At 40.0% G+C, this 14911-nt stretch overlaps 1 protein-coding gene across 2 annotated transcripts in view; it reads left to right on the plus strand.

The window, feature by feature from the left end:
- Positions 1–14911, plus strand: part of atxn1a (ataxin 1a) — a 114819-nt gene that overhangs the window by 85197 nt on the left and 14711 nt on the right. The window contains exon 1 of one of the 2 annotated variants that reach the window (XM_082520937.1): positions 7239–7584. The exons of the other annotated variant lie outside the window; for it this stretch is intronic. The gene's annotated coding sequence lies outside the window, so the exon portion shown is untranslated. Of the gene's footprint in view, positions 1–7238; positions 7585–14911 lie in introns of those variants that run through there. 2 annotated transcript variants of the gene reach the window in all.

The raw sequence follows: 14911 nt of genomic DNA on the forward strand, positions 1-14911 counted from the left end.
ATAACATTTAAAATGCAGCTTTATTTTCTGTTGCAGTATTTTCAGTTGATCACAGATTTGGAAAATAAAATATTATCCCTTTGTTACCAGCACAGAAAACCGTATTCCCTTCTGGGAGACCGAGAGGACAGAGCACAGCTATTTTCCATAGTGTGCAGGGTAACATGAATGGAGGGATGTATGGATTTGTATGCTACGTTAAACTCTATTCTTTTCATCACACAAATTTTAGCCTCACAAGCAGGGATGCTGCTGGGCAGCATGCAGACACCTGTGGAGCGTGGAGCCTTTGTGTTTGTGAGAGTCTGCCTGTGGAATTTGTTTGTTTGGATGATTGCTGAGTACTGTACTGGCTCTGGTGTGCGCTGCACGTGTGTCCTGTTGAGTCTCAGGAGTGTTGGATGTGTGTTTGTGTAGAGCAGAGGACTTTGATGAATGTGTGCTCAAGCAGTGGCGCTGCCGCTCTGACATTTTTGTCCGTGTGCCTTTGAAAAGGTGGAACGCATTATTCATAGACAAGGACACATGCTGAGCAGCCGCTCACCTCTCCTTCATCCACAAAAGGCCTGCTGCCATGCCCATTCATGCCAATTAGTGCCAGTCTGCCTGTCTGTGTCCATTACAGCGGGCAGTTCACCTTCAGCGAACACAGCAGTATGGTTCTCTGTCCTAGATGTCGACACATGCAGCGACCATCCTAAAATCTGAGTGAATTCTTCTTTTTTTTTTCTGTCAAGGAGGGAAAAAAATAAAGTGTATGTGCACTGACAAACAACTCCAGCCACATTATGTATTAATATTTGTCTGCTCAGCCATTCTGTTTAGTGCTGTGATCTCTGCAGCACCTCAGACTCGCGCACATGCACCTGTCAGCATAGTTCTCAGCCTGACATCAGATTTTGAAAGCTCTTACTCATGTCAGCGGAGTCTGATTTTTTTTTTCTTTTTCTTTTCTTTTTCGCATTTCTCCCACTTATATGAACAAATCATCAGATAAACATGGGCATCGCAAATTGACTTTTTGTATGAAAAAATGGGATGGAAGGAAGGAAATCGGTTTAATAAGAAAAACTCTGTCAGTCACACTCTACATATGTTACATTGTAGGAGATAATAAAAGAATTATAGAGCATAACTTTCTTCCCATCCAATTGGAAAATCTTATTTAGGGTGAGCTACTAAAATTCTTTATAGGTGCTGTTCACCTGCAAGCTACTTCTCAACCCACCTCCACTTCAGCTCTACAAAGTACAAAGCTTACCTGATGTATCTGACTAAAACACGCCTGCCACTGATTTGCTGTTGCTCTCCCCACCTAATGATTTGAATGTGTGCGGACAGAAGGGAGGGAATGCCCCCTAAACAGTGCCATATTGGCAAATTACTGCATCAGCTTTAACTATAGTGGTTCTGACTGAAAATTTTAATATGGGAAATTTTTTATTCTTTTCATCTTGAGTTTGATACCAGTAGAAGTACTAGTACAGGCCTATGGTACTTAGTGCATGATGTGTTGTTAGGTGGTTTCTAGGCAAAATACTGTCATCATAATACCATGCTCATTTAAAGTTTTGTGATAATAAATTTTATGTTTTTGTTATGAAATTAAAATGATTCTATGCTTTATAAGGCGCTTTGGATGAATAAATGCTAAAAAGCCTTTTAGCCTTATGTGATATAGATAAGAACCTGGTTCTTATCTATATCACATAAGTCAGGAAGGTACATTTTAGCAATCTGCATGCCCATTGGGTACTCAACCTGGGTGCATGTTTTGGTTGTTCAACTCCTGATTGTGAAGCGGGAGTTCACGGGCAAACAAACTCATTATGTGTATTATAGTAAGATTTGTCAGATGAGTCAGCAAGACAAACATTTTTAAAATGCCTAAAACAAAAAGTAGTGAAGGAAAGTAATGAAGCAACCATGAGTAAACTTTAAAAACCTTTAAAAAACAAACAAAAAAACCCCCAAACACACAGATTCAGTAAACCATTTCTTCATTATGTGAATATGAAAACGTTTTTTGTTTTTTACAATTTTTGTTGCTTCATTAGCTTAGTGCAGGGGTGCCAAACATCTGACCCATGAGCTAAAATTGGCCTGCCCAAAGGTCCAATCTGGCCCACTAGATGGCTTAGATTTTTTTACTGTATTTTCATTAGTTTTACTACAAAACTACAAATACTACATATTTATATATATATATGTATGTATGTTTGTATGTATGTATGTATGTATGTATGTATGTATGTATATATAGATATGTATAGATATGTTCATTCAATATTTTTATTCAGACATCTCAGGGATTAAATATATAAACCTCTAAGTAAAGTAAAGTAAGGGGTACAGTATTTCTTTTTTTACTCCTTTGGCCGACTTAAGATACAAATGGGCTGTATGCTTGCACTAACTCCATAGGACCACATGGGGTCAGCGTATGTAATTTACAGTGACCTTACTGGTTGTTGTTTTTTCTTCTTCTTTGTTTATTAACTACAGTCACTGGATAACTGGTTCTTCTTGTGAACCCTTTTACATTACACAATAAATTATGATTCAAGCTTGTGGAGAAATATTTCGATGTTCTTAAACACTAATTGAGTCATATTTAGAATTTAAAACAGGATTACTAATTGTATGTATTGCATTTCTTTAAGGGTTGGGGAAGGTGGTTGAATGGACAAAAGGGTTCTAGTTGTGTGGGCAGAGTGAATGAATAGATTGCATAATGGTGTTTGGATTACATTTATCTCTCTTTTTTACGCCTCTTTTCTGTCTTTTACTTTTATCTCCATTTTTCTCTCTTCGTTGGGGTCTTTTTTTTTTTTTTTTTAACAGAAGATGAAAAAAACCCAACTCATGTTTTCTGTCTCCAGCTACCTCCCATCCCACATTTCTCTTTTACTCCCTTTTGTACTGCAACACACATACTCCGAACAGGATTATATATTGTCTTTGAAAAGATATCTGAGTGTTTATGTCTGCATTTGTTATTGAATAAGTGTGTTGGACTTTTGCCTGCATATTTGTGTGTCTGAATGTCAACGATGACTACTATTGTTTGCGTGAGTGTATGTGTGCCTGTGTGTGTGTGTGTGTGTACTCAGTAGGATTATGCAGCAATAGAGGAGCTTAGCAGTGATTTGCCCATCCATTCCAGTCCCTCCCTAATCCTGCAAACACACACATGCATACTTCTTTGTGTGTGTGACTAGCAGGGATCTAATAGTGTGTGTGGATTAGTAGGTTTGTGAATGGGATGTGGCTTGGGCCGAAGTAGCGCACTACACTGCCAGCAAGTTAACAGTCTGGCAGAGGGTTTGTGAGCGAGGGGAAAAATGAAAGATATTTGCAGACCGTGTAAATGCCCCAAAGTTCAGAGGGCACTATTAGCATAATTATGAAATGATTACAAAAGGTTCTGAATAATAGATTACTGACAGAACATTAGTTCATAAAGTCTGTCTGGCAGACACAGTTTGTGTGTATGAGTGTGTGACCATTAGATGGCTCTACACGTGCTCTCTCACCAGCTTGCGCACACATACACACACATAGTCACACATAGGCCCAGAGACAGATGGAAAGACATGGATAAACAAGGGAGCTGAGACTTTTGCCGACGGAGACGGGAGGGGATAGATGGGTAAAGAGAGCGTAGGATGGCGGGGGTTGCTGTTGTCATAACCACAGCGTGTGTGAAGTTTGCGTGGGCGACTGAGAGAGAGCGGCACAGAGATTCAGTGTGTGTGTGACAGGGAGAGAGAGCAGAGCAGTGTGTGATATGTATATGGGTGTGTGTGTATATATAGAAGCTTTTCATCAGTTTCCTTAGTGACTGGCTGTGACTGAGACTGTGCTCTGCAGAAAGGCAGAAGGCTGAGACAGAATAAGGCAGGTTTTGCAGTGAATTTTTCAGTGCACTTAACAATTCATTGATTCTTGATGAGAGGAGATCATTGACTGAGGTGTCATGTTATGAGTGAGTCTTGTTGAAAAGCTCAATGCGTGTGTTTTGATTCAACCTTCATTCTGGCCATTTCTAATCAAACTCACTAAGGAGTGTGGCTTGTCAGTCAGGTCTGCATTAAAGTGCTTCTTGTTGTTTAAAGTGGAAAGATTATGTCAAATTATTGTCAATCAAAGAAAAAATGTGTGTTTTTCTAAAGCTGGAGATGTGCGATGATTATGATGTCGTGTTATACACATACAGCACATTCACCATGAAGCAGTTATGTACATTTGTAGGGATTCAACAGGACACTTTTATGCTAAAGGACAATGAGAAATGGGTTTTGAGGAAGGCAAGTCGTGCCAAGATTGAGCAATAGTGATGTTTTGGAAGCGTATTGGTTTCCAATTTTCAGTCAAACCCAACTGAATCAGTTGTCTTGGTTGGGCTTCAGGCTACATTTGAAACAACAGGTATCATTTATCTTTAGATTCAGCAGTTGGCGAAAAGTTTCACCAAGGCTTCAGGCGAGACGGTCCACCTGATCAAAGGAGGGAGGCGTGCAGGGCTAGACTTCGGATCGCCAAGCAAGAAACTAAAATTTCTAATTTCTTTCTGCTCATTCTCTACTCCCACTTTGTCTCGCTCTCTTTGTCTTATCCTGCTTTCACTTGTAAACAAACCCACACAAATAGGGCTGCTCGATTATGGCAAAAATGATAATCACGATTATTTTCACTGAAATTGAGCTCTCGATTATTTGACGATATTTATTTAACCCTTTAAGACCTACCATAGAACCAAATCCGCCAGAGCTTATATATATTTTTTTACATGTTGTAGTGGCATTTTTGGGAGCATTTCAAGTTGCTATACATCAATACAACTGTTATAGCCCATATTTTAATAATATGTATGCATTAAGTCCATAGTAAGTACATTAATTGCAAAAAAGTGCAATAAACTACAAAAAAATTGAAAATCGTTTTTGTTTGTTTTTTTTACATATATTTCTACTTGGGGAAATTTAAGGGGCTTATCCCTCAAAACTTTAAATACAAAAAAGTTGCAAAAAAATAGTTTACAACAACAGGAAATTTATTTTGAGTGTCTTCATAGTTTTATTTTGGAGATACAGCAATTTTTATATACTGCAGGAAAAACAAAGAACAATCCTATGATGCAAATTTGCAAAGAAAACAGCAGGTGCATCAAAACAAACTATTTCCAGCAGTGCAATTCGAGTTCTAAGCATCCCAGCAACTATTCAGAAAAGTATAGAGTCAAACATGACTTATAAAAACACCAGTATAGGCTTTTAAGGCCTACAAGTAAAAAACTACATTTTCTGCGAAAATGACGTCACTTCCGGTTTTGGACAGGAAATGGTGGACATGCGACAGTTCGCGTTGACGTCTGTTTCAATGTGGGAAGTGTTACGAACAGCTGATCGGATCGGCAAAGCGTGTTAAAATACTAAAATGTACTTTAATGTACTGAGACTTTATCATAGTTTGCATTGTATTTGATTTAAATGGAAAAACTAATGACTTGTTCTTCTAGTGAACTCTTCATACAGTGAATTATGATTCAAGCTTGCTGAGAAATATCTCTATGTTAGAAGGCTACAGGCTTACTAATCATATTGTATTTCTTGGGTTAGGGCAGGATGTTTAATGGACAAAATAGTCATAGTTGTGCAGTTTTTTGCTTTGCTTTTCCTCCTCAATCAGATATTTTGAGTTAATTCTTTTGAGCTTCATTTTGATGTTAAAAGACTCTTCGTTAACAACGTAATATTACGATTTTATAGCGCATATGCAGTGCATCATGAAGGATCATGATAAAATGCAGTGGTGTTGGTTACATTTCCAAAACTGCCTTCAAATTCCCCGATCTTAACATTTCTAAAGAAATGCACAATATTCAATTTCTTTAGAAATGGGTGGAATATTTTTGAAACAGGAAGGAAATTTCGCAACTTTCAGTGCCATAGCAAATCACGAACTGTGTTGTCAACATGAACGAAAGCCCAACCGTACTAGATGATCGCTTATCGGTAAGAATGCCCTATGAAAAATAAAATAAAAAGACTACAAATAAACTGTGACATTCCTGCTTTTTAAAACTCTTCACATTGAGCATTTTACTCTGTGTTTTATATGTTACCACATTCATTGCAAATATTGAAATGTCTCCTGCTGCCAGAAACTATGAATACCCAGTGTTGAACATTGGAATCCTGGAATGATATCAAGCTGACAGGAAGGCCAACTAAAACAAACAGGATGTCTTTTTAGTGCATGTTTAGACCAACTAAATCTTTCGGGAATCATTTTTCTGTAAGTTAGTTAGTCATTGCATGTGTGCGCACGTGTGTTTGTGTGTGTGTTAACATCCTATAAGAGAGTGCTCATTTCTCTTCTGTGCGTGCTACATCTCTTAGCATTGAAGAGCACATTTCATCTATATTTACTTCCAAATGGTCTTTTAACTAGGTCAGCTAACTAACGGAAATAGACTCCTCTACAATTGTAATCAGTCATACCATCTAGTGGTCAAAACTGGGAAATGCAGGCTTGTCGAATCCGAGCATGAAACCAACTATATCTGAAAAGGGGGACGAAAAGAGGTTCTGATTTTCCTTTTGCCTCCTTGATTTAATTCACAAACCCTTACACCTTTATAAACAAGACACCTTTCCTCGGTTCCTCTCCAGCATATATCAAATATGTCTGGCGTCACCGTGATCAGATCAGATCAGCCTTATATGCAAGTCTATCGGTGTGTCTCGACGAGTTTTCCATGTGTCACTCTTTCATGCGCTCACTCTGTTTCTGTCTGCCTCCCTCTCTCTAATCTCTACTACTCACTTTCTCCCTCCCTCCGCCTTTATCTCTCCCACAGTCCCCTCTCTGCCCTTCTCACTGTAACACCCTCCCACCCAGCCTCTCTCTCTCCCTCTCCCTCCCTTTCGTTCTCTTTCTCTGCTTGTAAGCGGTCTCTGGGCGTGCAGCCAGCTGGCATGTGTGTGTTTTTTGAATGAATACCTGATGAAGTTGGACGAGCGAACTGTGGGAGGGGCCCTGTGTGTGCTTGCGTGTGTGTGTGTGTGTGTGTGTGTGTGTGTGTGTGTGTGTGGGGCAGACAGTGTGAGAGCTCTGGCTCGCATTCAGCCCCTTGCATAATACACGTTGGAGCTCTGCATGCGGGACTCCCTCCCTGTGGGCGTGTGCTAGTGTGTGCTACCAGTTTTGTGTGTACGTTTGTGCGAGTGTGTGTGTGTGTGTGTGTGTGTGTGAGAGAGATCACCTGAGTGCTGTATTTCAGTGGTAGTGAGGGAGCTTCCTGCCTGCCAGATTTAGTAGAAGGTTGCTGGCTCTGTGTGTGTGTGTCTGTGGTGTCTGTTTGGGGGGAGGGGGGGAGAAAGGCAGATAGCAGTTTGTAGCACAAGTACACTGCTTGGGATTTACCGCCTGAGAGAGAGAGCGTGAGAGAGGGAGAGAGAGACTCGGGGTGCTTTACAAGGGACACAGCAGAGCAGGAGAAGGGAGCAGTTAAGGGAGCAAAGGAATGAGAGGGGGAGAGAAAGCATGCTGCAGAAGTGGGCTACTCCTGCTACCCTGGTAAGTACACTTCACACAGTTTTGCGCTCGCTCTGAATGAAGTGTGTATGGGAGCAGCAGAGTCAGCCTGTGTGTGTCTCAAATGCTTGTGGTGTTGTCTCACAGTATGCCTTTTGTAAATGCGTACTGCCCTAGTTTATCCTACAAACGTCGTTGCTTGTTTCTTGCATTCGTCCGTTCTCCTGAAGCTCTTCTCTTCTCTTCTCTTCTCTTCTCTTCTCTTCTCTTCTCTTCTCTTCTCTTCTCTTCTCTTCTCTTCTCTTCTCACATTTTTCTCATTCTTCTCCTTCCATTGGCTCTCCCTGCCTGCCCGTCTGTGTGTCTGCCCCCTCTCCCTCCTCCCTACCCCAGCCTCCATCCACCCAACCATCCAACCAAGCTCAGGGCTGCCGAGGGGTGAGAAAGTGCAAGTCATGCAACACTGCCTAAGTGTTTGTTTTCTGAACAAGACTCTCTCTCTTTCTCACAGTCATTTATTTCTCTCCATCTCTATCTCCCTTTGTTTGTGTAACTCTTAACCACTCTCCCTCTTTCTCAGTTTCTCTCCGCCTTGCTACTCTCTTTCTCGGCCCCCCTTGAGCTTCTCTAACTCTGTGCCCATCTGTCATTGGCAGATCCTCCATCACTCTCTCACTATCTGTCCGTACTCCTATATGTGTGTTGTTTGTTGTTGTTTGTGTGCAATTACGAGCGGAGGATGACAGTGAATAAAGTGGCAGCCTTGTCAAAGTTCCCAGTCTGGCAAGGGTTCTTCTAATGTGCACACGCACACGCACACACATAGGCAGCGCCGTGCTTGCAAACACACACTCACACAGATGAATGCAAAACTACGTCAACAAAAAGCTGCAGAGAAGCTTAGATCAAGAAATAAGAGAAGGAGAGACAGACAGTGAAGTATAAGCCTGTAGCAACACTCTACTTTCTAGTTGAACTATATTTAGCTGTGAGATAACACATCACGTTGGACTTATCCCTTTGATCATGATTATGATTATGACTGGGCAATCATGCACCCACACACACACTGAAAGGCATATACATTATGTGCAGCAGCATTTGCATAAAAAAAGTTGCAATAGCATGTAAAATGTAAACAAAACCCGAGTGAGATGATTTGCATTCATTTAAACCGTTATTTCATAAAAATATCTTGAAATGAGAAATGTGTTTATTAGAAAAACACTTGCTCATTTAACATTTGATGTCTGAAGAACATTTTGAAAAAGTTAGGATAATGTCACATTCACCACTGTGTTGCATCACCCTTTTTTAACAATACTATAAGTGTTTAGCAACCAGTTGCTGTAATATTTACCCATTCTTTATAGGATTTCAGCTGCGCAGCAGTTTACTCTTTTGTCTATTTCCTTTCATAAGGGTGAACCAAAGGGAGTTGTTTAGAAGCAGCACTCTTACCATAGAGCCAGTATGTTGGTATATGTGCAAAATGTGGTTTGGCATTATCTTCCTGAAAAAGATTTCATCTGGATGGCAGTCTGTGTTGCTTTGAAATCTCAAATATTTCTCAGTATTAGTGGTTCTTCACAAATGGCCCCTGCCATGCTTCCCTATTTGAACTGTGTGCTGATAACAAGTCAGATCACCCCTCTTCTCTGAGGTCATTTTCCTTATAGTTTCCAAAAGATGTTAAAGTTGTAAAGTTCTTTATTTAGGTTGTTGTCCCAGCTTTCTCTCATATGTCTTTCCACGTCAAACTTTAGTATGTTAGTCTCCTTTGTCCTGTTTTACATTTTGTAGATAGCTGTATGTCTTCTGTGTTTTGTGTAGTTTGACATTGCTTGTCTTGTTGTCTTGATTGTTTTCTGCTGTGTCTTGCTACCCAGGCATTTCCTGTTTCCCCGATTACTCCTTAGTGTGTCTCTGTGTGTATAAATAATCATGTCTTCCCGTTGTCCTTTGTCACAGTGTCTATTACCTATCTTGTGTGCCGTCTGCAAGTTTTTGGTCATCGGTTGGATTTTTGCATGGACTTTCTAACCGCCTAATAAAAGGTGCATTTTCTGTTTAAATGAATCTGCCTCCTGAGACTGCATTAGGCTCCTTATCCTGCAAATCTCGTCACCTTTTAATCGTTCTATACGTTGTATTTCACTCACTCTGTAGAAGCAGAGATGCCATGCTGGCCTGCCATTTTCAGCATCTTGGGACTCAGTGTCTTGTCCAAGACACTTGGGCTTGTGCAGGAGCGTATGATTAGTGGCCAGCCCGCTGTACCATCTAAACCGCAGCTGCTCAGAAAGTGCAGCCGCATTTCTGGATCTTGTTTATATAAATATTTTTTTCTTTTTATGGTAGAGCTTGAGCTGGCATTTGTGGATACGACGATGAAATGTGTCGACTAGGACTGGTTCACAACTGACAGGAAATACCACTACAGAATCTTGTGCTTTTGGCCTCATCCCTTGCATGCAAAGATTTCTCAGGGATGATTGTCAAATTAAAAGACATAATTTTTTTAAATTGCTGAAATATTTGACACCTTTCCAGAGTGGGTAAACACCTCCCCCATCTTTAACTCTGAATGTCAGGTTCTCTGGATGTTTTATGTAATTGACCTGTTTCCATAGCTCTAGGTGCTTTTTAATATTTTTGTCTTTTTACTCCTCCACTAACCCTTTTCAAACTTGCTTCTGGCTTCAAATTCATTATTTAAACAGCATCTCAACTTTTTTGGAAGATCATTTGTAGTTTAGTTTTGCTTGTTTACCAATGCTCAGTTTATACACTACTGATATATTTGTTTTTATTCCTTTGCATATTGACTTGTTTCCAGATCGACACAAAGTTTCATTTTTTTGTATGTCATACATCATATTCTGAAATTTAACTATAAATTGGAATGTTTTCAAAAATTGTAATGCAAACAGATGCACTGTAGCAAACACTGATCGTGGAGCCTCACCAGAATTTCTGTGTCTAGATGTCCACAACGTGTCTGCTGTATGTTGACTTAATAAGCCAATATGCTTATTACAGTGCTCCTGGGTAGAGATGCAAAGTATAATGGGTTTTTCTTGCTTTGATGGGAGTTTAATTGGATTGTGTTTATTCTGTAGTCACTACAAGTCACTGTTATTTAACAAGATCATATATTTGGGTCATTAGCGAACTGCATTCTGCAGATGTTTGATATAACTCACCAAATAGAGAATGTAAATGTTTGATAAGGGATCCAGTGGTTTTAGAACTCAACAAACATGGGAATTTTCCCAACTTGAAAGCAGTTACAGATCGAAAGTGACAACTACAACTAGAAACTGTAATAATGGATGTATTGGAAAGATAACATCAGCATTCAACATATTTAGTATATTATAGAGGCCTGTTTGACAGATGCATGCAAAGATTTGAGTGAGCAGCTTTTAAAATTATCATTCACTCTATTTGTAGATTTTTAAAGAACTTCCTCATCAGTTTGTACATAGTTTTGCATATAATTTGTCATTGTAGGGTTAGGTCCTCCAAAACAACTGAGAGACTCTCCAGAAGTTCTTCTATGAATTTGAGTTGTTTCATTGTTTTCCCATCTCTTTGTGTAATCCAGGACTGACTTTGTAATGCTGAGATCAGTGCTCTGTGGGGACCATGCAGTCTGTCACAGGACTCCTTGTTCTTTTTGTAGCTGCAGATTTTTCTTTCTCTTTTTTTTTAGGTGGATTCTGGCCACTGGAACTTTTTCATAGCTGTTATAACTCTTAAAAATAAGTCATCTCTGTTGATGTCTGCATTGCAGGAACTAGAACCTTTCAGAGTTCTTAAAGCCCTGCATTTTGGGGTCTTTGACATACATGTGTGGTGGAAAAATCCAAGTAAGCAACAAAAAGGGGGGAAATGGAAGTCATAAAGCATATGTCAGATTTTCTAGTTTGGGCATCCACCCACAGTGAAGCAATGTAGTATGTGTAGATGAAAATTGGCAGCTTTTTCAGTGTACCGGTACTATATATGCCACTAAGTTAAAGACAACAGCTCAACTTTAATGCTAAAAAGAGACTTTTTTTGTATTTAATATGCCAGTTTTTCAGCGATAGTTTGGAAGGATATCGATTTGTTAGAGAGACAGTATGACAGTCCAGTCCAGTGTTTAAGTAAATATTTTGTAATTGTTGTATTAAACAGTCATAGTTGTGGGTGGCCTTATGACTTCTGTTGTGGCGCCATAACCACAATGCACTCCATTACTGTGAGAGTAAAACATAAAGTGTTTATAAATTATAGATTGCCTTTTAAGGTGAGGGTAAGTCTCCAGGAGATTAATGTTCATGAGTACTGTGTCCTCTGAAGTAGCAACTGTGAGAGAAAGGTGGCATATATGAACCTGCAGTGAGTGAAAAATGCCAGTATTTGCTGACCTGCACACAGGTTTTGGTAAGGTGGAGAAGCGTGTTTGTGAGTGTGTGTATAGAGAAAAAAAAGGCTCAAGCACATGGAGGACAGGCAGCTTGGGTTACAGGTCATCTGATATCTACACACACCCACACCACAGCGCACAGTCCTGCACGTACACACTGCAAGCTCAGCAAGATTCAGGTGACTTAGCTTTTCAGCGAATGTGTGTTTGAGTGTCACTTTCAGTGAAGCAGTCCTCTCTTTGTGCAATGTAGGTCAGCTGAGCCTGCTCTCTCGATCCCTCTCCACGTCTCCCATGCATCTTAAGCTTTTCCTCACTCTCATACCCTCTGCTCTCCAGTCTTTCTCACCTCCCTGCCTCTGTTTATCCCTTTCTCGACCTTCCTCGGTCTCTTCCCTCATTAACTGTTGTTGTAGCCATGCTGTTTTCTTTTTTCTTTCTTTAAGATACCAAAGTTTCCCACAGTGGATGCGAGAAGGGGATTTACAGTGGGAATTACTCTTTTGTTCTACTTTGAGTTCTTTTTCTTTCTCTTTTCCACTATGAACACTTCTTTCTGGCTCTTAGTAACACTGCAGGATAAAATGGAAGCAACCGGGAGGATTATGAAGTTAGCATTGGTGTCTCTGCTCCCGCAGCACAGCTGTGATTTCTAGTTATATTTGTATATTTAAATGCTTTATAATTTCCCACATTACCTTTAATGTGACATGATAGTACACTTTTCCAGCAGAAGTTGTTCAGTAGCTGCTATGCTATTGTTGTCATGACTTGTTTACCTGATTTTTGTCTAAGGTTAACTATTATTTTATGTTGCACATATAAGATTTCTCTTGGAGTACAACCATTTTCATGTGTCTGAATCAGTTGTGACAAATTGATGCTGCCACAGACAGCAGCATGAGCAGATCTGAGCTGCATGTACCGACATTGTCCGTGTTTGAGGTGACAGCTGATATGAAATGTCTCTCATCTTTGAACACTCAGGCATATAACGTTCCCTTTACCTTAGAGTCTTAAGTTGAGCAAGAGCTTGTTGAGTTGTTTTTACGTAGTAGATTCGGATTCCTTTATTGTCAGTCAGTCAGTACATCACAGATGCATTGCTGAATGAAGTTATGAGTACAGAAGGGAAGAAAAACCACCAAAAACATCACAATAAAGACAGAATGAGGTTAAGATTATAGGGCAACTGACTATTACACATGAACAGTAAAATAAGATAAATAAAAATAGTATTGCACGGTGTATACAAACTCTTTAAGACTGAGGTGAGGTCAGCTATTGGATTGATGTGCATTATTGTCTCTGTTTTTGTATTTTGTGACTAAACAGCGTGACTGAGGTTAGGTTTGCTGAAGAGACATGTCAAAGATTTGTTGCAAAAGGATTCCAAGAGTGTACAAGTGAATACTAATGTAGAAAATAGGGAGCATAAAACCATTAAATGGAAGAATGATAATTGAGAATGGTTATGTAGTAGGAGAGGTGGACAGGCTGAGGCAAGAGAGTCAAGTGGAGGTGGAGTGACAGAGAGGAGACAAAGAGGGAGATACAGAGAGTGCATCTCAGGGCTAAAAGCTCAGCGATCAACATTCCCTCTCAGCACACATCTGAATCATGCCGGCTCGATTAAACAGATAAAGTATATACTTGAATAAGCGAGTGTGCGCTGTGTACCATGAAACAAAGGCTGCTGTGTGCTCCGTGCGAATGTGAATATGCATGTGTGTTTACTCCTACGCCTGTTTCTGCAGCTGTGTTGTAGTAGCATTACAACACGTCTTAAATTACAGGAATCTGCTTGAGCTGCATGATGTCCCTCGCTCTAGAGAACACACATTTACACACATACTGTGTGTGGGGGAATTAGCTAAGAAGGCAGTGGAAGCCTCCAAAGTTTGGTTGAAAAACTACATTTTTGGGTTTTTTTTAGCAACTTTAGAGTAGGACTCAAATTGAGAACCACTAACTGTTAAAATTTAATGCAGTATTGTATTTTATTTGATGATATTGCCAAACCAGCTAAATAAATGCGGCTGTAACCTGTTTTTAATCAGTTTCCTCAGTCCCGTTTGACACGTTTTAGTGAATGGATGGATGGTCCACATCTTCCATCCATCTTCTTCATTAAAGACGCTTTTAGAAAAAGAAAAGTATTTTCAGATGTTAATCATCTGGTTCCTTATTGGGCAAAAATAGTGAAAACCTTTACTTTTATTTTGTCAAGTCCATCCATTTTCTTAACTGCATTTCCAGTTAGGGGATTGTTTGGTGCCACAACCTGTCCCAACTGTCATAGGGCCAAAGACAGGCTACGCTCCGGACAGACTCTCAGTCCATCACAAGGCTTTTTTCAGTCTGTAGCATCACTTAGGCGTTGATATAATTTGCTGTTTTACTGCAGAAATGGACGGTTTTCTAAATGTGTAACTGTGCAGGCGGTCACAGAAACCAGGGACGGTACAAACTCACTGACTCTACAAAGAACAAATAAATTGGTGAGCCGTGCAGCAGTGTGTTAGTGAACGATATGTGAGCTACCTGTGCGTGTGCGTGTCTGTGTGTGTGTCTGTATGTGAAGTTGTGCTGTGCTTCAAGAAAAAAAACACGTGTCAGCATAATTGAATATACACAGGTGTCAGTGTTTGAGTAAGCAAGCGGTTCATGCTCGGTTGTGTGTGTGTGTGTGTGTGTGTGTGTGTGTGTGTGTGTGTGTGTGTTGGGGATGTATGTGCTTGAAATTCCTCTACATTATTTATGAGTTTCACACTGAGCTTCCCATCTTTCACAGTAGGGGATGCTCGCAAACAGATGGCACACACAGGCACAGGCACACACATGTGGTACACTCATTTATGGTATACACACAGGCTTGTAATCAAACTCTTATTATTAGTCATTTACTGAAAGTGCCTGGTTATTGTTGCTTGGAGTGGTCATTTTTATATT

This window comes from Aulonocara stuartgranti, assembly GCF_965226115.1.
Source record: "Aulonocara stuartgranti genome assembly, chromosome: 22".
Lineage (NCBI taxonomy): Eukaryota > Metazoa > Chordata > Actinopteri > Cichliformes > Cichlidae > Aulonocara > Aulonocara stuartgranti.